This window comes from Arachis hypogaea, chromosome 14 (genome assembly GCF_003086295.3).
Source record: "Arachis hypogaea cultivar Tifrunner chromosome 14, arahy.Tifrunner.gnm2.J5K5, whole genome shotgun sequence".
Taxonomy (NCBI): domain Eukaryota; kingdom Viridiplantae; phylum Streptophyta; class Magnoliopsida; order Fabales; family Fabaceae; genus Arachis; species Arachis hypogaea.
In genome coordinates, this window is record NC_092049.1 from 95,082,978 (window position 1) to 95,105,901 (window position 22,924).

The 22,924-nt window shown below is 37.0% G+C and overlaps 1 non-coding gene across 1 annotated transcript; it reads right to left on the minus strand.

Moving 5' to 3' along the window:
- Nucleotides 1–14,036: 14,036 nt before the first annotated feature.
- Nucleotides 14,037–14,144, minus strand: LOC112745471 (small nucleolar RNA R71). Its single transcript, XR_003173398.1, has one exon. It is a non-coding gene; the product is annotated as a small nucleolar RNA R71 (small nucleolar RNA).
- Nucleotides 14,145–22,924: the final 8,780 nt, after the last annotated feature.

The following is a 22,924-nucleotide window of genomic DNA, read 5'->3' on the forward strand; positions in this document are numbered from 1 at the left end:
CTTGAGAATTAGTCAAAAAGCTATAATTGGTCTCAATCCATAAGTCCTAGTCAACTCACTAATTACTTAGTGAAAGACTAGCGTTAATAGAAACCAAACCAATTAACTATTCTCACACAATGCGGAATGGACATCAACAACTCAATTCCACCTAAACACCCAATTTCTCAACCAAGAGTGTAGAAACTAAACATGCAAGAATTTAAACATCAAAGCAATAAAAGTCAAAGCAATTAAATGCAAGTAGAGGAAGCCTAAAATGCAAGAAACCTCTTGGCAAGTAATTGAGAACTAATGCTACCTATCCTAGTCATTAACCACAAACATATGATGATTATGAAGAGTTAATCCTACTTAGTCAACCTTACATCGAAGATAAGTCAAATAGGCATAGTTAATTTCAATCTCTAAGTCCTATGTCAACACTAAGGGGTCACATAGAGTCAAGGAAAACCAAATCAACTAACTACTCTAATGTATCAAACAAGAATGGACATCAATGACTCAAGGAACACCAAAGTTAACAATTTCAAGCCAAGAGTGAAGAAAAACTATGTAAAAACTAAGCCATGCATTTTATTAAACACTTCGTGTGCATGAAAATAAAATAATATTAAAATGCATTAAAATAAACTCTAAAACTACCAAAGTAAGAAAGTAACAATGACAACTAGAGAAAGCAATAAATGACATGAAAACATAAATTTGCATTAATTGGAATTAAAATAATAAAAGTGTTCATAACACAAAAATGACATAAAAGAGGAAATAACAAAAGAGATGAAGAAGATAAAGACAAGAAAGCATAGAAACATAAATGAAACTACATTAAAACAAGAATTAAATGCTGAAATTAAAGGAAATTAAACTAAGAAAACCCTAATTCTAGAGAGAGGGGGAGCTTCTCTCCCTAGAAACTAAGAGAAAAGCATGAGAAAAACTAAACCTAATTGTCCCCCTTTCATTCCTCTTCACTTTGGCCTTAAATAGCTTCAGAAAATGAGTTGGACTGGGTTTTGGAGGCCCAGAATTTGCCCCCAGCGATTTATAATTAATGACCTACGCATATGCACGCGTGCGTACGCATGACATTGGTGCGTACGCATCCTTGCACGAAGTCACCGTTATGCGTACGCACGCATCACGGTGCGTACGCATCTTTGCAGCAGCTTTCAAATCTCATTTTCTTCATGATTTCTCCCCTTTTGGATGCTCTTTCTTCACTTCTTCAACCCAAACTTGCCTTGAAAACCTGAAATCACTTGACAAATACATCAAGGCTCCAAATGGGATCAAAGTGAATAAAATTTAGCAATAAAAAGGCCTAAAGAGCATGTTTTCACTTTCAAGCACAAGTTAAGGAGGAATCTCAAAAGCATGCTATTTAGATGAATAAATGTGGGTTTATGTCATGAAATCCACTCAAATCAAACCAAAATATATCATAAAATACGGACTCATCAAAATGCTTGTCACCAAATGGTAAAGTTTATGTTACTCGAAATGTTCTTTTGATGAAAATGTTTTCCTTTATAATTCTCTTTATAATACAAAACATACTAAAAAGTCCACTAAATACTATTATAAATGAGATATCTTTTATTCCCTCTAATTCTATGGTATCTATGCCTAACAATTCTATTGACATTGTTACTTCTAATATAAGAAACAACAATATTCAGTCTATATCTGACTTTTCTTCAGAATCCAATGATAAAACTATACCAGATAACAATACTAGCTTTCATAATTTACCATCTCATGATATTGTTCATCCAATTTCAGGGATAGAGATTGTGCTACCTCCCAGTGACACTTCTCAACAAACTCAGAATAGGTCACAAATCTCCATTCCCATCAATAATAAACATGTCATGTAGACCAAGTCCAAAACTGGCTCATTAAAGCCAAAATTGTTCATTGCTGCTCAAGATTAACAAGAACAATCTCCTAAGACAGTTACTATTTCATTACAAATCCCCCATTGGAAAAAGGCTATGCAGGATGAATTCTGATGCTTTGATTAAAACCTGAAATTCAGTATAAAAACCAAAAGGGGCCAAAGTTATAGGATGCAAATGCATGCATACTATAAAATGACACCCTGATGGCTCTATACATAAGTAAAAAAGCCAGGTTAGTTACACAAGGCTTTCATCAATAAGAAGGCTTTGATTTTGATCAAGTTTTAAGTCTTATTATAAGACCTACCACCATTTAGGTTATTCTCAGCTTGGCTCTTTCAAAAGGTTGGACAATTAGGTAATTTGATATCGATAATGCCTTTTTGAATGAGGATTTACATTAAATTGTTTATTTGAAACAACCTATTGACTTTGAGTGTGATGCTGATTCAAAGGTTTGTAAATTGAAAAAAAAAATCTCCTATGGTTTGAAACAAGATCCTAGAGAGTGATTTTTGAAGTTAAGCTCCACTCTAATATCCTTTGATTTTAATAGTGCAAGATTAGATTCTTCCTTGTATAAGAAAAAATCAGGATCAATCATATACATATTATGCTATGTAGATGATAGAATTATTATTGGTAATTGTTCAACAAAGGTTTCAAATTTGATACAGCAGCTAGATAAAGTCTTTTCTTTAAAAGATTTGGGAAAGTTGAGCTACTTTCTTGATATAGAAGTGGTTAAAACTGGTTCACATCAACTACACCTCTCTCAAACTAAGTATATTACTGATTTGCTCTCTAAATTAGGCATGACAAATGATATTCCTATGCCTATGGCCTATGGTTTCTTCTTTACATCTTTTGTCTATGGGGTCTAAAAAATTCGAAGATGCAAAGCTTTATAGGATGGTAGTTAGTTCTCTTTAGTATTTGTGTGACAAGGCCAGACTTTACTGTCAACAAAATTAGCCAGTTTAGGCATGCTCCTCCTTTTGCACATTGGAAGGTAGCAAAGAGAGTGTTGAGGTACCTTCAAGGCACTAAGAATTTTGGTTTGTTGATTCATAAGTTTCTGGACAATCGATTGTATGAATTTAGTGATTCTGATTGGATAGAAAATATTGAGGATCGAAGGTTAGATTTGGGTTATTATGTTTATTTAGGATCTAATTCAATTTCTTGGTCATGTAGAAAACAAGCATCTGTCAACATATCTTCCACTGAAGCTGAATTTAGAAGCTTGGTAACTTGTGAGGCAGAGATTGTGTGGTTGAGAAACTTTCTTGAAGAGCAAGATGTAAAGGCTGCAGATCACTCCAACCATTTTTTGTGACAACCTCAGCACTTGTTTGTTGATGGCTAACCAAATTATGCATGATAACACGAAGCATTTTTTAGATTGAAGTGCAACTTATTAGAGATAAACTGCAAAAATAAAAGCTACAAGTTGTACACATTCCCTCTACAGATCAGATGGTAGATTGATCTTCTAACAAAGTGATGCGCGAGCATCTTTATTTTTTTTCATGATTTTTATTTAATTTGCTAAGAATTCCTGTTGGATTAGCAATGATTTCATGGTTAATTGAGCATTACTTTGAGTTAGTTGAATTCATTGATTACAGGAGAATTTGGATGAAAATTGACAAGGAACAAAGAGAAAACAGAGGATAAGAGCCATCGAATACAAAATGTTAGAAATCAAGCTTTGCGTGCAACATGGGAGAGTGCAACGTGCCGTGAAACCAATCAAGTCTCCCAAGGGCATTCGACACTTTAGTGTGGGACGTAGGAGCATTGGCGTGCAATGCCAAAAGGGAAGCCGTGCGTACGCATAACCCATGCGTACGCACAACAAGAGGATTTTGAGGTGTCATGCGTACGCACAACACCTGGTTCGCATGGGACGTGAGTTTTTCTAAATGCAATGCTTGGAGCAAAATAGAAGGCCAAAATTGAAGGAACTCAAAGCCACATTCAACGTGCGATACTCCACGTACCACGTGAGCAATCTGATGCGCGGGAATTTGCACAACACAAATCCCATTTCGGCAAGTATACCGAATCGTCAAGTAATAACTCACAAGAATGAGGTCGATCCCACAGGGATTGATGGGATTGAGCAATTTTAGTTAGGTGATTTGTCTAGTCAAGCGAATATTGAAAGGTCTTGGTGAAATTTAATGAACAGAATATGAATTGCAGAAACTTAAAGTGCTGGAAGTAAATGACAAAATGTAAATTACAGAAATGTAAATGGCAGGAAACTAAAGAACTAAAACATAAATAGCAAGAAACTTAAATGACAAGAAAGTAAATGCAAGAACGTAAATGACAATGGAAAGTAAATTGCATTAAATGTAAAGGGGATTTGGGTGCTGGGAATTAAAGAAAGCAATAAATTCAAGGCAATTAAAGTAAACTCAAGGCAATTGAAGTGAAGAATAACAAAGAGAAAGATTCATTAGGGATTGGAGATATCATAATCCATCATGAATCAATGGGTCTCAACTTCATTCTCAATCATATGAAGTAGATCTATGGCAGATTGTAATTAATTGAGTCCCAATTCCTTGGCAACTCGATTTCTCTAAACACAATCAATTTGCTAATTCCTTGATCTAATTGTCATGAGAAGAGGTTAAGTGTATTTCTGCTATCCATAAGCCACACAATTTCTCAAGATCTTAATTCCTCCCGAATGGTGTTGATCAAGAGAATTGTGAGAGAAAGAGCTTCAATTCTAATTCCTATGATTCCCCTTCCGAGGCTCACATAGGAATTCAATGGATTTAAACCCTCTTCCGAAGTGAGTAAATCAAATCAAAATATAAGTTATCTCTTAGCTACAACAAGCGAATTGAGAAGAAGAAGAATTTCATTCAATCATGTGAATTACAATAGACCTCCTCCCCCTAATGATATGGGGTTTAGTTCATCATTGCTCAGCAAAATCAAAAGAAAAAGAAAAGTACATGAAAGTAAAATAAAGTCCAAAGAAAATGATCTCAAGGTTTCCCAATTAGGGTCCCTGCTTCCCAACCTTTCTTCTAACTTCAAAATCTATCCTATTTATACACTCTCCAGATCAATATTCAAGTCTTTGGATGTGGGCTTTGGCCTTAGTTAAAGCAAGTTAAGAGTGGCTCTTTGTGGAATTGGCCTTGGCGTTAGTCACCAACGTTAGTGCACTAACGGTGGCACTAACGTTGCATGCATAAGCCACTTTGGGCGTTGCCACTGGTGTTGGTCACCAACGTTGGTGCACCAATGTTCCTCCTGTTGTGCGTACGCATCATGCCTTGTGCGTGCGCACACTTGCAAATTTTCCTTTTGTGCGTGCGCACAATGCCTCATGCATACGCACACTAGCAATTTTTCCAACTCCAACTTGAGAATTTATTGAAGACATTGGTGTGCTAACTTGAAGTAACGTTGGCACACCAACGTTAGCACCATATTTTGCTAACAACATTGATGAGCCAACTTTGGGCCACCAACGTTGCTCCTTATGCTTGGCACGTTAGTGGACAACGTTGGTGAGCCAACTTTGGCCACCAACGTTGCCTCCTTTCTCCCTTGGTAACGTTGATGGGCAAAGTTGGTGAGCCAACTTTGGCCACCAACGTTGCCTCCTTTCTTCCTTAAGAACGTTGATGGGTAACGTCGGTGAGCCAACTTTGGCCACCAATGCTGCCTCCTTTCTCCCTTGGCAACGTTGATGGGCAACGTTGGTAAGCCAACTTTGGCCACCAACGTTGCCTCTCCTTCCTTGAGAACGTTGATGGGCAACGTTGGTGAGCCAACTTGGGCCACCAATGTTGCCTCCTCTTTCTTTGCAATGCTGATGAGCAACATTGGTGATCCAACTTTGGCCACCAACGTTGCTTCTTCTGCTTCTTCTCTGCCCTTCCTTTGCTTCTCTTTACCTATCATCAACCAAACAAATACATCAAAGCTTTACCATAATCACAAGATAATCCATTATTCATAGCATCAAGTAGTTCTTGCATTAATCTCATGAAAATGCTCATAAATAACAATGTTTGATTGAATCGAGACATGCATACATTTTTCATCCAAATGCTTACTTATTGCCTAAGAAGGTGCATGAAACCAAGTAAAAACTAATGAAAAAGGCTTGTGAAACTAGCCTAAGATGCCTAGGCATCACAATCCAGAAAGTAAATTAAAAGAAGAATGGGCTTCACGTGCGACGTGAATCTTTCACGTGCGACGTGAATCCTTCACGTGCCACGTGAAACTCTAATCACTCTCCAGGGGCCTCAATTTACCTACTAAGTCTTTCAATTCTTCAACAATTATCTGATTCACTTAAGGCTCAACCTAAGCTCACTAGTCACAGCTTTAATTGGGGATTTGCAAGAAGATAAGATTGAAAGCTTTGCTAGAAGGAAACATTTATGAAGAAAATCTGATTTTGTTTTGATTTTGATTCAGTTTTAAGTTTTTGAATTTAAATTTTATTAGGGTTAGTATTTAAGGGGAGAAGGAAAACGTTTTGAGGGACTTTTTTCTTCTCTTCTTCGGCACTTTTTACCTTTGATAATTCTAGGATTTCTCTGAAAAACATGAGCAACTAATTTTTCTTGGTTAAGGTTAGGAGCTCTGTTGATTCCATGTATTAATACAATAGTTTTTCCTACTTTGATTTGTGTATTGATATTCTCTTAAGAAAAGGTTTTCGTTCTTCATCTAAAAGGGTTTGAATGTGTCGGAAAATAATTCTTCTCTGACTTGAATTCTTTTAACTTCTTTCAAAAGTTGATTAATTGAATTAAGCTTGAAAACCAATTCTCACAACTCTTAAGTTTTGAAAATAGACTTAATAAGTGACATTGAATTAACTAGGGTAGATTCTTATGAATTGTGTGGCTTATGAATCAGTGAACGCGCTTAACTCTTTTCTTAAGTAATTGACTAAGAAATTAGTGATTGATTAGGTTAAAGAGAAATTGAATTACTAAGGAATTGGAATTTAATTATTAATGATTTGCTATGGAAATATCTTTGCATGATCAAGGTGGAAAGTGAAATTTATTATCCGGACGTCTCAACATCTCTAAAACCTTAACTCTTTTAATCATATTACCTTTCAATATTCACTGTTTTCTTTTGTTACATTGTTGTTTATGTTCAAGCTTTTCAAGAACCTAATTTTGATTGTCTGACTAAATTAATCGATTGACTATTGCTTGCTTAATTTGTTAATCCTCGTGAGATCGATACTCACTTACTGTGAGTTTATTACTTGGTACGACTCGATGCACTTGCCGGTAGTATTGTGGTGTAAAACCTGCATCACAAAACTTTTAACAGTGGCTTCCTTCGATCGTTTGAGCTCCAAACTTTGAGTTTGCAGCAGACTACACTCGAGTTTGAGGGGTGGTGTAATGGATAGTGTGATTAGTGAGGAGATTTCGAGAACTTCAAGCTTGATTAAGCAAGACTAGTTAGTTATTTGCTAGCCTAATTAGTTACTTTTAGTGGTTAGCTTTCTATTAAGGATTGACTAAGTATGAGGCTTGCTATGTATATATACGTGTTGTGCATAGAGGTTAGGGGAGTTCAATTGAGTTCAATTTTCGTTTTTGATGAGTTATCTTGTATTACAAGCAATCCTTCTTTTCTTAAATTTAAACTCTGCTTCTCTTTCTTTTTCTATTTCATTTTCTTTAATTTTTTTATCATTCCTTTATTCAATTCTATTAGAAAGTCTTCATTCCGGTCCAATATAATGGTCCAAAAACCAAAAGTTACATATATTAGAAAAAGTGATAAATAAACTTTGGTAATTTTTAAAATTGGATTGTATGAACAAACAAACTTATTTCTAAATAAACAAATATTCATTCGTACTTAATGTTTAGTCAATTATCACAATAGAAGTATTATTAAAAATAAATAATGTCATCATAATATTAGACATATGCAATTACTTTATAAAATATCAAATTCATTATTTTAAAGACATTTTGAAATGGAGATCGAGAATATTACATTTGGTTGTTTTTGTTTTTCCCTCCACACATGTTAGTCTAGTTTAACCCCATCGTATAGTGCCAGTTGACATTACATAATTCACAATACATTTTATTTGTGACAATTTATAAAACCCACACAAGTAACTAACAAAAAGTCCCAAGTTTACTTTACAAGAGTGCCTTATTAAAGTTTTTTCTTAGTGCTCTGTTAGAATTTTTGTAGTCCAAACCTTATTTCTTGATCGTGAGGAACTCAATCCTAATGTTCATCAAGGTGGGGAGATTAATGATGGGGTAATCCTGCTTGGAGAAGAAGACATTTCTTCTTCAGGGTAATTGAAGTGGGGCATAATCAATTTCTATTCTTCTTTGATCTTAGGCTGATCTAGTTAGAATTGAGGTTTTTTAAGAATTATGTTTTATATGTTAGGAGATGGAGAAATGGACTGCATTCTAAGTCTTTAAACTTCATAAATCATCTTGTAATTTGATCTAATAGAAATCCTTAGTCTTGTATGCTTCATGTTTGTTTAATAAGTTTGCCTCCATCAATTTCCCACTCCACTGTCTCAATCGTATGTGAAGTCATGGCTTGCATCATAAGGAACATAAAATAGTGGAGTTTAAAATTGTCTTAATAATCTTGATTTATATATTTCATTTTATTTTTACTTTTTTTATCTCCTTTGAAAAAGAATTCGATGGCTGCTGGTGCTACTTATCAAAAGCCATAAACTATGTGCACACCATGAGTTTTTGAGGGTTGTGTTAGGTTACGATGGAAAAATAGGCCATATGTGATGTCAATAGTCTAAGATGATGTAACAGTTTCCTTTGAGCTTAACTAACTTGCAAAGTAACGACTTTAGGCAACAGTATTATAATATATTTTATATGAAAAAGTGAAAACTGATTCTTTGTCAAATTTATCAAAGCCCAAGTGCCACGGATTGTACCTTTTAGTTATTTTTCGTAGTACAAATAATTAGAGGTTGGTTTTATCCTTGAAAATATTATAAACTTCGGCTTGGGGATAAGGGATAACTCATCATACATATGGCACTATATTAAAGTTGCACTACAAAAGAGTTGACAACGGAAAGCTTTTATTTATTTTTTATACCAAAAATAGGGAGATTCGAATTCGCGACTTTTTAGATGAGTATGGAAAGACTATGCTATTTGAAGTATAACTCATTGACGACAATATAAAGCTTTTAAATATACCGATATATTAGTATTTCATTATATTTTAATTGTTAATCTTAATTATATATATTAAATATTTTTTATAATTAAAATTAACAGTTAAAAATGACTGAAATATATCGATATATTTAAAAGTTTTCATTAACATAGGCCTTCTAATACCTATAATCAATTTTAATAACACATAAAAATTATAAATATTAGTTTGAAAGATTTTCACATGTACCAATGTATTTGATTGGTACACTGGTATATAATAAATCTAAAATGTTGATATATTTAATTAAATATGATGATGGTTCTGATGTTTAAAAAAATTGTTTACGTAATTACGTGAGTCCGTAACTTATGGTGAGTACCTCATTTTGATGGCGTGGTTATGAGCGCAGTCAATAAACGAGTCATGTATAGCTAGTAGGGCAATGGGTCGCCGTGTCTCATACTCTTATTAGTGGCTAGGCCTTCGTATAATGAACAAGCATGAGTTTGCCTCTAACTTTTAGAAAGTACTAGTGAAGTGCCCGTGCAATGCACGGGTATGATAATTTTAATGAAAAATAAAGTTATAATTAAATCATGGATATCTTATGATAAAAGTGTCTCTGTTAAATAATAAGCAAAATATATTGTAATTGTAATAATATAATGAACATGTGATGAGCGGATAATTTATACGCTTTTTGGCATTATTTTTAGTATGTTTTTAGTAGGATCTAGTTACTTTTAGGGATGTTTTCATTAGTTTTTATGTTAAATTCACATTTCTGGACTTTACTATGAGTTTGTGTGTTTTTCTGTGATTTCAGGTATTTTTTGGCTGAAATTGAGGGACTTGAGCAGAAATCAGATTCAGAGGTTGAAGAAGGACTGTTGATGCTGTTGGATTCTGACCTCCCTACACTCAAAGTGGATTTTCTGGAGCTACAGAACTCGAAATGGCGCGCTTCCAATTGCGTTGGAAAGTAGACATCCAGGGCTTTTCAGCAATAAATAATAGTCCATACTTTGGCCAAGAATAGACGACGTATACTAGCGTTCAACGCCAGCTTTCTACCCAAATCTGGCGTCCAGCGCCAGAAAAGGAGCCAAAACCAGAGTTGAACGCCAAACTGGCACAAAAGCTGGCGTTCAACTCCAAGAAGGACCTCTACACGTGCAACACTCAAGCCCAGCCCAAACACACACCAAGTGGGCCCCGGAAGTGGATTTATGCATCAATTACTTACTCATGTAAACCCTAGTAGCTAGTTTATTATAAATAGGACCTTTTACTATTGTATTAGGCATCTTTGATCAGCTTTTGATCTTTGATCAGTTGTATGCTATCTTAGATCACGTTTGAGGGCTGGCCATCTCGGCCATGCCTGAACCTTCACTTATGTATTTTCATACGGTAGAGTTTCTACACTCCATAGATTAAGGTGTGGAACTCTGCTGTTCCTCAAAGATTAATGCAAAGTACTACTGTTTTCTATTCAATTCATCTTATTTCACTTCTAAGATATCCATTCGCACCCAAGAACGTGATGAAGGTGATGATTATGTGTGACGCTCATCATCCTTCTCCTTTATGAACGCGTGCCTGACAAACACTTCTGTTCTACATGAAATAAGCTAGAATGAATATCTCTTAGATCTCCTAACCAGAATCTTCGTGGCGTAAGCTAGAATGATGGCGGCATTCAAGAGAATCCGAAAAGTCTAAACCTTGTCTGTGGTATTCCGAGTAGGGTTCAATGATTGAATGACTGTGATGAGCTTCAAACTCGCGAGTGCTGGGCGTTAGTGACAGACGCAAAAGGAGGGTGAATCCTATTCCAGCATGATCGAGAACCGACAGATGAATAGCCGTGCCGTGACAGGGTGCGTGAGCATATTATTCACTGAGAGGAGGGGATGTAGCCACTGACAACGGTGATGCCCTTGCATAAAGCCAGCCATGGAAAGGAGTAAGACTGATTGGATGAAGATAGCAGGAAAGCAGAGGTTCAGAGGAACGAAAAGCATCTCCATTCGCTTATCTGAAACTCCTACCAATGATTTACATAAGTACCTCTATCCCTATTCTATTATTTATTATTCGAAAACACCATTATCAATTTATATCTGCCTAACTGAGATTTGCAAGGTGACCATAGCTTGCTTCATACCAACAATCTCCGTGGGATTCGACCCTTACTCACGTAAGGTATTACTTGGACGACCCAGTGCACTTGCTGGTCAGTTGTATCGAAGTTGTGACAAATTATGAATGTGTAATCACGATTACGCGTACCAAGTTGCTCACGTGCCAGGAATAGTTTGAGCCTGGACATCACAATTTCGTGCACCAAGTTTTTGGCACCGTTGTCGGGGATTGTTTAAGTTTTCGGCAAGCTTTTGGTCCGGTAACATCAGTGCCAAGTTTGGATCCGGCAACAACACCAAGTTTTTGGCGCCGTTGCCGGGGATTGTTTGAGTTTGGACAACTGACGGTTCATCTTGTTGCTCAGATTAGGTAATTTTCTTTTTATTTTATTTTCAAAATTTTTCAAAAATATTTCTAAAATTTTCTCATCTGTTTTCGAAAATAATAAAAATGTTTTCAAAAATATATTTTTCTTCAGAATTTTTAAGAATGAATTCTAGTGTTTCATGATGATTTGTTGAAGCCTGGCTGGCTGTAAGCCATGTCTAATTTTTGGACTGGGGTTTCAACTTACCATCACAAATGAAGAGATTCTCACACACTTAGTTGCTCTATACATGAAAAGTATCCATATCTGCTGAAGCTTGGCTGGCCATTGGCCATGTCTAGTGTTTTGGACTGAAGCTTTCATTAAAAGCTTGGCTGGCTAGTGAGCCATGTCTAATTCCTGGACTGAAGCTTTAGACTAACATGGCAAGATTCCTGGAATTCATGTTAAAAATTTTGGAATCCTTAATTTTTCTTTTTCATATAATTTTCGAAAAAATCCAAAAAAATTTAGAAAATCATAAAAATCAAAAATATTTTTTTGTTTCTTGTTTGAGTTTTGAGTCATATCATAAGTTTGGTGTCAATTGCATATGCATCTAGCACTTTTCGAAAATTTCATGCATTCATAGTGTTCTTCATGATCTTCAAGTTGTTCTTGGTAAGTCTTCTTGTTTGATCTTGATGAATTTTTGTTTTGTGTTGTATAGTGTTTATCATATGCATTCTTGAATTCTTAGTGTCTAAGCATTAAAGAATTCTAAGTTTGGTGTCTTACATGTTTTCTTTGCATAAAAAATTTTTCAAAAATATGTTCTTGATGTTCATCATGACATTCATAGTGTTCTTGGTGTTCATCTTGACATTCATAGCATTCTTGCATGCATTCATTGTTTTGATCTAAAAATTTCATGCATTGCATCTTTTTTAGTGTTTTTCTCTTGCATCATAAAAATTCAAAAATAAAAAAAAAATATATATATATCTTTCCCTTTTTCTCTCATCAAATTTGAAAAATTGGATTGACTTTTTCAAAAATTTTTAAAATCAAATTGTTTCTCATGAGTCAAATCAAATTTTCAATTTGAAAATCTTATCTTTTTCAAAATCTTTTTCAAAAATCAAATCTTTTTCAAAATTCTTAGTTATTTTCGAAAATTCCAAAAATATTTTTCAAAAATATTTTTCTTATTTTTATACCAAATTTTCGAAAATAACATAATCAATTAATGTTTTGATTCAAAATTTGAAGTTTGTTACTTGCTTGTTAAGAAAGATTCAAACTTTGAGTTCTAGAATCATATCTTGTGATTTCTTATGAATCAAGTCATTAATTGTGATTTTAAAAATCAAATCTTTTTCAAAAACTAATTTCAATCATATCTTTTCAAAAATATCTTCTTATCTTACCTTTTTCAAAAATATCTTTTCAAAATATCTTCTCTAACTTCCTAACCTCTTATCTTTTCAAAATTTGTTTCAACTAACTAACTAACTTTTTGTTTGTTTCTTAACTTTTTCAAAACTACCTAACTAACTCTCTCTCTCTAATTTTCGAAAATATCTTCCCTCTTTTTCAAAAATTTCTTTTTAATTAACTAATTATTCTTATTTTTTTATTTTTGATTTTAAAAATTTTCGAAAATTACTAACATTTTTCAAAAACCATTTTCGAAAATCACTAACTCTTTTTCAAAAAAAAAAAATTTTCGAAAATTCTCCCTCTCCCATCTCATTCTATTTATTCATTCATATCCTAACATCTCATCTCACATCTCTGCCATCCTCACAGTTGTGTTTCTTCCATTATATTACATTCTTTGTCTCCCCCTCTTCTTCTACTCACACAGGGATCCCTATACTGTGGTATAAAGGATCTCTATTATTATTATTATTATTTTTCTGTGCCTTCTTCTTTGTCATATGAGCAGGAGCAAGGATAAGAACATTCTTGTGGAAGCAGATCCAGAACCTGAAAGGACTCTGAAGAAAAAATTAAGAGAAGCTAAAATACAACAATCCAGAGATAACCTTTCAGAAATTTTTGAACAGGAAGAGGAGATGGCAGCCGAAAATAATAATAATGTAAGGAAGATGCTTGGTGACTTTACTGCACCTAATTCCAATTTACATGGAAGAAGCATCTCCATTCCTGCCATTGGAGCAAACAACTTTGAGCTGAAACCTCAATTAGTTTCCCTGATGCAGCAGAACTGCAAGTTTCATGGACTTCCATCTGAAGATCCTTTTTAGTTCTTAACTGAATTCTTGCAGATATGTGATACTGTTAAGACTAATGGAGTAGATCCTGAAGTCTACAGGCTCATGCTTTTCCCTTTTGCTGTAAGAGACAGAGCTAGATTATGGTTGGATTCTCAACCCAAAGACAGCCTGAACTCTTGGGATAAGCTGGTCACGACTTTCTTAGCCAAGTACTTTCCTCCTCAAAAGCTGAGCAAGCTTAGAGCTGATGTTCAAACCTTCAGACAGAAAGAAGGTGAATCCCTCTATGAAGCTTGGGAAAGATACAAACAGTTGACCAAAAAGTGTCCTTCTGACATGCTTTCAGAATGGACCATCCTGGATATATTCTATGATGGTTTATCTGAGCTATCAAAGATGTCACTGGACACTTCTGTAGGTGGATCCATTCACCTAAAGAAAACGCCTGCAGAAGCTCAAGAACTCATTGACGTGGTTGCTAATAACCAGTTCATGTACACTTCTGAAAGGAATCCTGTGAACAATGGGACGCCTATGAAGAAGGGAGTTCTTGAGGTTGATACTCTGAATGCCATATTGGCTCAGAATAAAATATTGACTCAGCAAGTCAATATGATCTCTCAGAGTCTGCATGGAATGCAAGCTGCATCCAACAGTACTCAAGAGGCATCTTCTGAAGAAGAAGCTTATGATCTTGAGAACCCTGCAATAGCAGAGGTAAATTACTTAGGTGAACCTTATGGAAACACCTATAACTCAACATGGAGAAATCATCCAAATTTCTCATGGAAGGATCAAAAGCCCCAACAAGGCTTTAATAATGGTGGAAGAAACAGGTTTAACAATAATAAACCTTTTCCATCATCCACTCAGCAACAGACAGAGAACTCTGAACAAAATACTTCTAGTTTAGCAAATCTAGTCTCTGATCTATCTAAGGCCACTGTAAGTTTCATAAATGAAACAAGGTCTTCCATTAGAAATCTGGAAGCACAAGTGGGCCAGCTGAGTAAAAGGATCACTGAAATCCCTCCTAGTACTCTCCCAAGCAATACAGAAGAGAATCCAAAAGGAGAGTGCAAGGCCATTGCCATAAGCGCCATGGCCGAACCTGTAAGGAGAGGAGAGGACGTGAATCCCAAGGAGGAAGACCTCCTGGGACGTTCAGTGATCAATAAGGAGCTTCCCTCTGAGGAACCAAAGGACTCTGAGGCTCATCTAGAGACCATAGAGATTCCATTGAACCTCCTTATGCCCTTCATGAGCTCTGATGAGTATTCCTCTTCTGAAGAGAATGAGGATGTTTCTGAAGAGCAAACTGCCAAGTTTCTTGGTGCAATCATGAAGCTGAATGCCAAATTATTTGGCATTGATACTTGGGAAGTTGAACCTCCCTTGTTCATCAATGAACTGAGTGATCTGGATCAACTGACATTACCTCAGAAGAGACAGGATCCTGGAAAGTTCATAATACCCTGTACCATAGGCACTATGATCTTTAAAGCTCTGTGTGACCTTGGTTCAGGAATAAACCTCATGCCCCTCTCTGTAATAGAGAAACTGGGAATCTATGGGGTGTAAGCTGCTAAAATCTCACTAGAGATGGCAGACAGCTCAAGAAAACAGGCTTATGGACAAGTAGAGGACGTGTTAGTAAAGGTTGAAGGCCTTTACATCCCTGCTGATTTCATAGTCCTGGATACTGGAAAGGAAGAGGATGAATCCATCATCCTAGGAAGACCTTTCCTGGCCACAGCAAGAGCTGTGATTGATGTTGACAGAGGTGAAATATTCCTTCAATGGAATGAGAACTCCCTTGTGTTTAAAACTCAAGGATCTCCCTCTGCAACCATGGAGAGGAAGCAGAAAAAGCTTCTCTCCAAGCAGAGTCAACCAGAGCCCCCACAGTCAAACTCTAAGTTTGGTGTTGGGAGGCCACAACCAAACTCTAAGTTTGGTGTTGGAGAGTCTCAATAAAGCTCTGCATATCTGTGAGGCTCCATGAGAGCCCACTGTCAAGCTATTGACATTAAAGAAGCGCTTGTTGGGAGGCAACCCAATGTCTATCTAATTCTTATTTTTATTGTTGTTTTTCATGTTTTCTTAGGTTCATGATCATGTGGAGTCACAAAATAAATATAAAAATTGAAAACGGAATCAAAAATAGCAGAAGAAAAATCACACCCTGGAGGAGCATCTGTCTGGCGTTCAGCGCCAGAACAGAGCATAGTTCTGGCGCTGAACGCCCAAAATGGGCAGCTTCTGGGCGCTGAACGCCAGAACAGGCATGGTTCTGGCGTTCAACGCCAGAAATGGCACACAAATGGGCGTTGAACGCCCAAAATGGCCACCAACCTGGCGCTGAACGCCCAGAGTTGGGTACAAAGGCATTTTTACATGCCTAATGGGTGCAGGGATGTAAATCCTTGAACACCTCAGGATCTGTGGACCCCACATGATCCACTCAGGATCTGTGGACCCCACAGGATCCCCACCTACCTCCACTCACTTCTTCTCACCACTCTCTTTCACACAGCCCCATAAACACTCTTCCCCAAAAAACCTTCACCAATCACCTCAAACTCTCTTCCCCATCACCTCTTCACCACTCACATCCATCCACTCTTCCCCATAAACCTACCTCATAAACTCCACCTACCTTCAAAAATTCAAAACCAATTTCCCACCCAAACCCACCCATATGCCGAACCTTAACCCCCCCTTCCCTATATAAAGACCTCCATTCTTCATCAAATTCACACAACACACCCCTCTACACTCTCCTTGGCCGAAACCACATCTCCCTCTCCCTCTCCATATTTCTTCTTCTTCTTCTTCTATTCTTTTGTTTATTGCTCGAGGGCGAGCAATATTCTACGTTTGGTGTGGTAAAAGCATAGCTTTTTTGTTTTTCCATTACCATTGATGGCACCCAAGACCGGAGAATCCTCTAGAAGAGGGAAAGGGAAGACAAAAGCTTCCACATCCGAGTCATGGGAGATGGAAAGATTCATCTCCAAAGCCCATCAAGACCACTTCTATGATGTTGTGGCCAAGAAGAAGGTGATCCCTGAGGTCCCTTTCAAACTCAAAAGAAATGAGTATCCGGAGATCCGACATGAAATTCAAAGAAGAGGTTGGGAAGTTCTAACAAATCCCATCCAACAAGTCGGCATCCTAATGGTTCAAGAGTTCTATGCCAATGCATGGATCACCAAGAACCATGATCAAAGTAAGAACCCGGATCCAAAGAACTATGTTACAATGGTTCGGGGAAAATACTTAGATTTTAGTCCGGAAAATGTGAGGTTGGCGTTCAACTTGCCAAACATGGAAGAGAACGCACGCCCCTACACAAGGAGAGTCAACTTTGATCAAAGGTTGGACCAAGTCCTTATGGACATATGTGTAGAAGGAGCTCAATGGAAGGTTGACTCCAAAGGTAAGCCGGTTCAACTAAGAAGATTGGACCTCAAGCCTATAGCTAGAGGATGGTTGGAGTTCATTCAATGCTCAATCATTCCCACTAGCAACCGGTCTGAAGTTACTATAGACCGGGCCATCATGATCCATAGCATCATGATTGGAGAAGAGGTGGAAGTTCATGAGATTATATCTCAAGAACTCTACAAGGTGACTGACAAGTCCTCTACTAGGGCAAGGTTAGCCTTCCCTCACCTCATTTGCCATCTATGTTACTCAGCTGGAGCTTTCATAGAAGGAGACATTCCTATTAAGGAAGAGAAGCCCATCACTAAGAAGAAGATGGAGCAAGCAAGAGAGTCCATTCATGGAGCTCAAGAGGCGCAAGAAACTCATTACCATGAGGTTCCGGAGATGCCTCAAATGCACTTTCCTCCACAAAATTATTGGGAGCAAATCAACACCTCTCTAGGAGAATTGAGTTCCAATATGGGACAACTAAGGGTGGAACATCAAGAGCACTCCATCATGCTTCATGAAATAAGAGAAGATCAAAAAGCAATGAGGGAGGAGCAACAAAGACAAGGAAGAGACATAGAAGAGCTCAAGGACATCATTGGTTCCTCAAGAAGAAAACGCCACCATCACTAAGGTGGATTCATTCCTTGTTCTTATTTCTTCTGTTTTTCGTTTCTATGTTATGTGCTTATCTGTGTTTGTATCTTCATTACATGATCATTAGTAGTTAGTAACTGTGTCTTAAAGTTATAAATGTCCTATGAATCCATCACCTCTCTTAAATGAAAAATGTTTTAATTCAAAAGAACAAGAAGTACATGAGTTTCGAATTTATCCTTGAACTTAGTTTAATTATATTGATGTGGTGACAATGCTTCTTGTTTTCTGAATGTATACTTGAACAGTGCATATGTCTTTTGAAGTTGTTGTTTAAGAATGTTAAATATGTTGGCTCTTGAAAGAATGATGACTAGGAGACATGTTATTTGATAATCTGAAAAATCATAAAAATGATTCTTGAAGCAAGAAAAAGCAGCAAAGAACAAAGCTTGCAGAAAAAAAAAAAAGAAAAAAAGGGGCGAAAAAAAAATAGAAAAAAAAATAGAAAGAAAAAGAAAAAACAAGCAGAAAAAGCCAATAACCCTTAAAACCAAAAGGCAAGGGCAAATAAAAAGGACCCCAAGGCTTTGAGCATCAGTGGATAGGAGGGCCTAAAGGAATAAAATCCTGGTCTACGCGGCTAAACCAAGCTGTCCCTAACCATGTGCTTGTGGCGTGTAGGTGTCAAGTGAAAACTTGAGACTGAGCGGTTAAAGTCAAGGTCCAAAGCAAAAGAAGAGTGTGCTTAAGAACCCTGGACACCTCTAATTGGGGACTTTAGCAAAGCTGAGTCACAATCTGAAAAGGTTCACCCAATTATGTGTCTGTGGCATTTATGTATCCGGTGGTAATACTGGAAAACAAAGTGCTTAGGGCCACGGCCAAGACTCATAAAGAAGCTGTGTTCAAGAATCATCATACTGAACTAGGAGAGTCAATGACACTATTCAAAATCTGAAGTTCCTATAGATGCCAATCATTCTGAACCTCAATGGATAAAGTGAGATGCCAAAACTATTCAAGAGGCAAAAAGCTATAAGTCCCGCTCATATGATTGAAGCTATGTTTCATTGATAGTTTGGAATTTATAGTATATTCTCTTCTTTTTATCCTATTTGATTTTCAGTTGCTTGGGGACAAGCAACAATTTAAGTTTGGTGTTGTGATGAGCGGATAATTTATACGCTTTTTGGCATTGTTTTTAGTATGTTTTTAGTAGGATCTAGTTACTTTTAGGGATGTTTTCATTAGTTTTTATGTTAAATTCACATTTCTGGACTTTACTATGAGTTTTTGTGTTTTTCTGTGATTTCAGGTATTTTCTGGCTGAAATTGAGGGACTTGAGCAGAAATCAGATTCAGAGGTTGAAGAAGGACTGCTGATGCTGTTGGATTTTGACCTCCCTGCACTCAAAGTGGATTTTCTGGATCTACAGAACTCGAAATGGCGCGCTTCAAATTGCTTTGGAAAGTAGACATCCAGGGCTTTCCAGCAATATATAATAGTCCATACTTTGGCCAAGAATAGACGACGTAAACTGGCGTTCAACACCAGCTTTCTACCCAAATCTGGCGTCCAGCTCCAGAAAAGGAGCCAAAACCAGAGTTGAACGCCCAATTTGGCACAAAAGCTGGCGTTCAACTCCAAGAAGGACCTCTACACGTGCAACACTCAAGCCCAGCCCAAACACACACCAAGTGGGCCCCGGAAGTGGATTTATGCATCAATTACTTACTCATGTAAACCCTAGTAGCTAGTTTATTATAAATAGGACCTTTTACTATTGTATTAGGCATCTTTGATCAGCTTTTGATCTTTGATCAGTTGTATGCTATCTTAGATCACGTTTGAGGGCTGGCCATCTCAGCCATGCCTGAACCTTCACTTATGTATTTTCATACGGTAGAGTTTCTACACTCCATAGATTAAGGTTTTGGAGCTCTGCTGTTCCTCAAAGATTAATGCAAAGTAATACTGTTTTCTATTCAATTCATCTTATTTCACTTCTAAGATATCCATTCGCACCCAAGAACGTGATGAAGGTGATGATTATGTGTGACGCTCATCATCCTTCTCCTTTATGAACGCGTGCCTGACAAACACTTCTCTTCTACATGAAATAAGCTAGAATGAATATCTCTTAGATCTCCTAACCAGAATCTTCGTGGCGTAAGCTAGAATGATGGCGGCATTCAAGAGAATCCGGAAAGTCTAAACCTTGTCTGTGGTATTCCGAGTAGGGTTCAATGATTGAATGACTGTGACGAGCTTCAAACTCGCGAGTGCTGGGCGTTAGTGACAGACGCAAAAGGAGGGTGAATCCTATTCCAGCATGATCGAGAACCGACAAATGAATAGCCGTGCCGTGACAGGGTGCGTGAGCATATTATTCACTGAGAGGAAGGGATGTAGCCACTAACAACGGTGATGCCCTTGCATAAAGCCAGCCATGGAAAGGAGTAAGACTGATTGGATGAAGATAGCAGGAAAGCAGAGGTTCAGAGGAACGAAAAGCATCTCCATTCGCTTATCTGAAATTCCTACCAATGATTTACATAAGTACCTCTATCCCTATTCTATTATTTATTATTCGAAAACACCATTATCAATTTATATCTGTCTAACTGAGATTTGCAAGGTGACCATAGCTTGCTTCATACCAACAATCTCCGTGGGATTCGACCCTTACTCACGTAAGGTATTACTTGGACGACCCAGTGCACTTGCTGGTCAGTTGTATTGAAGTTGTGACAAATTATGAATGTGTAATCACGATTACGCGTACCAAATTGCTCACGTGCCAGGAATAGTTTGAGCCTGGACATCACAATTTTGTGCACCAACATGTTAACAAAAAGGTTTACGAAGGCTAACTTTATAATCATGTATAAAATAATAACTTGATAGACGACGAAAAAGTTGTTATTATTATATATTGACAACAAAATTTTGGAATTATACATGGTCACTGAGGTTCTTAAATACTTTTCTATAAACAACATTGATGGTATTACCTTTCGTCTTGAATGAATTATTCTCAATTAATACCCTTAAACCGGATTTTGATTTTACCCTTGATAGAGCAACATATAATTGACCTACGGGTAAAAACAGGTTTCGATAAGTACAATCCCACAGTTGTTAAAGTTTGACCCTGAGACTTGTTAATAGTCCTAGAAAATGAAATAACTAATGGAAATTGCCTCGTTTGAAACCTAAAGAGAATAGTAGCATTGTTGGGTATCATGTTCATCCGTGGTATCAAAACCACTTGACTTGCTTTATCTCCTGTTAATGTGATACATTCAATAACATGATTACCTAACCTGCGTACCTGTAATCTTGTGCCATTGCATAGCCCATTTGATTGATCAATGTTTCGTAGTAACATTACTGGTACACCTTCTTTAAGAGTCAACACGTGAGGAGGCAAGCCTAAATAATTTATAGAATTGAGAACATCTGAAGTGATTGTATCTAATTCAGATTCCATGTTACCTTCCTCTACGCACAATGAATAAGAGCTAAGGTAGGTCTTCTCCTCTCTAATTAAAGATTTCATTATGTGCTTGTTAACATCATTGACAATATCAAGTGTAGGGGCAAGTATTGTTCTATCTCTAAAGTACGACCCATTGTTTAAATTTAGCAACAAATTTGGATACACAAAATTAACCAAAGAATTGAAACCATCTTCATTGTCATGAATAAGTATGTCTTCAGGTATGTTAACTTCGCTTTCTCCATCAGTAGAATCACCTGCCAAACCATCACCAATAGTCAATAGTCACTCAGCAAATTGTAAAATCTGTCTTAGTTGAGTGTGGTTAGCTCCAACAGTAAGCCGCATGTTGGTTGTTAGCTTCAAAACTGTGCAGAATTCCAAGAGATATGATGAATTTATCGAAGACTGCACAATGTCTTGACGTGAGCCCATCGGTATGACTGGAAGAATCTGCCTAAAATCACTGCCTAACAAAACAACCTTGCCACCAAAAGGTAGATATGGATTATAACATTTCTCATACCTCAGAATATCCCACAACCATTTGTGCAATGCTTCATAACATAGCTTATTCAACATTGATGCTTCATCCCATATAATAAACTTCGCTTTACATACTGATGAGCGGATAATTTATACGCTTTTTGGCATTGTTTTTAGTATGTTTTTAGTAGAATCTAGTTACTTTTAGGGATGTTTTCATTAGTTTTTATGTTAAATTCACATTTCTGGACTTTACTATGAGTTTGTGTGTTTTTCTGTGATTTCAGGTATTTTCTGGCTGAAATTGAGGAACTTGAGCAAAAATCATATTCAGAGGTTGAAGAAGGACTGCTAATGCTGTTAGATTCTGACCTCCCTGCACTCAAAGTGGATTTTCTGGAGCTACAGAACTCAAAATAGCACGCTACCAAGATGAACCTCCCTTGTTCACTAATGAACTGAGTGATCTGGATCAACTGACATTGCCTCAGAAGAAATAGGATCTTGGAAAGTTCTTAATACCTTGTACCATAGGCACCATGACCTTTGAGAAGGCTCTATGTGACCTTGGGTCAGGGATAAACCTCATGCCCCTCCCTGTAATAGAGAAACTGGGAATCTATGGGGTGCAAGCTGCTAAAATCTCATTAGAGATGGCAGACAATTCAAGAAAACATGCTTATGGACAAGTAGAGGACGTGTTAGTAAAGGTTGAAGGCCTTTACATCCCTGCTGATTTCATAGTCCTGGATACTGGGAAGAATGATGATGAATCCATCATCCTTGGAAGACCTTTCCTAGCCACAGCAAGCGCTGTGATTGATGTTAACAGAGGTGAATTAGTCCTTCAATTGAATGGGGACTCCCTTGAGTTTAAAACTCAAGGACATCCTTCTGTAAACATGGAAAAAAGGCACAGTAAGCTTCTCTCAGAACAGAGTCAACCAAAGCCCCCACAGTCAAACTCTAAGTTTGGTGTTGGGAGGCCACAACCAAACTCTAAGTTTGGTGTTGAACTCCCATATCCAAACTCTAAGTTTGGTGTTGGGAAGTCTCAACAATGCTCTGAACATCTGTGAGGCTCCATGAGAG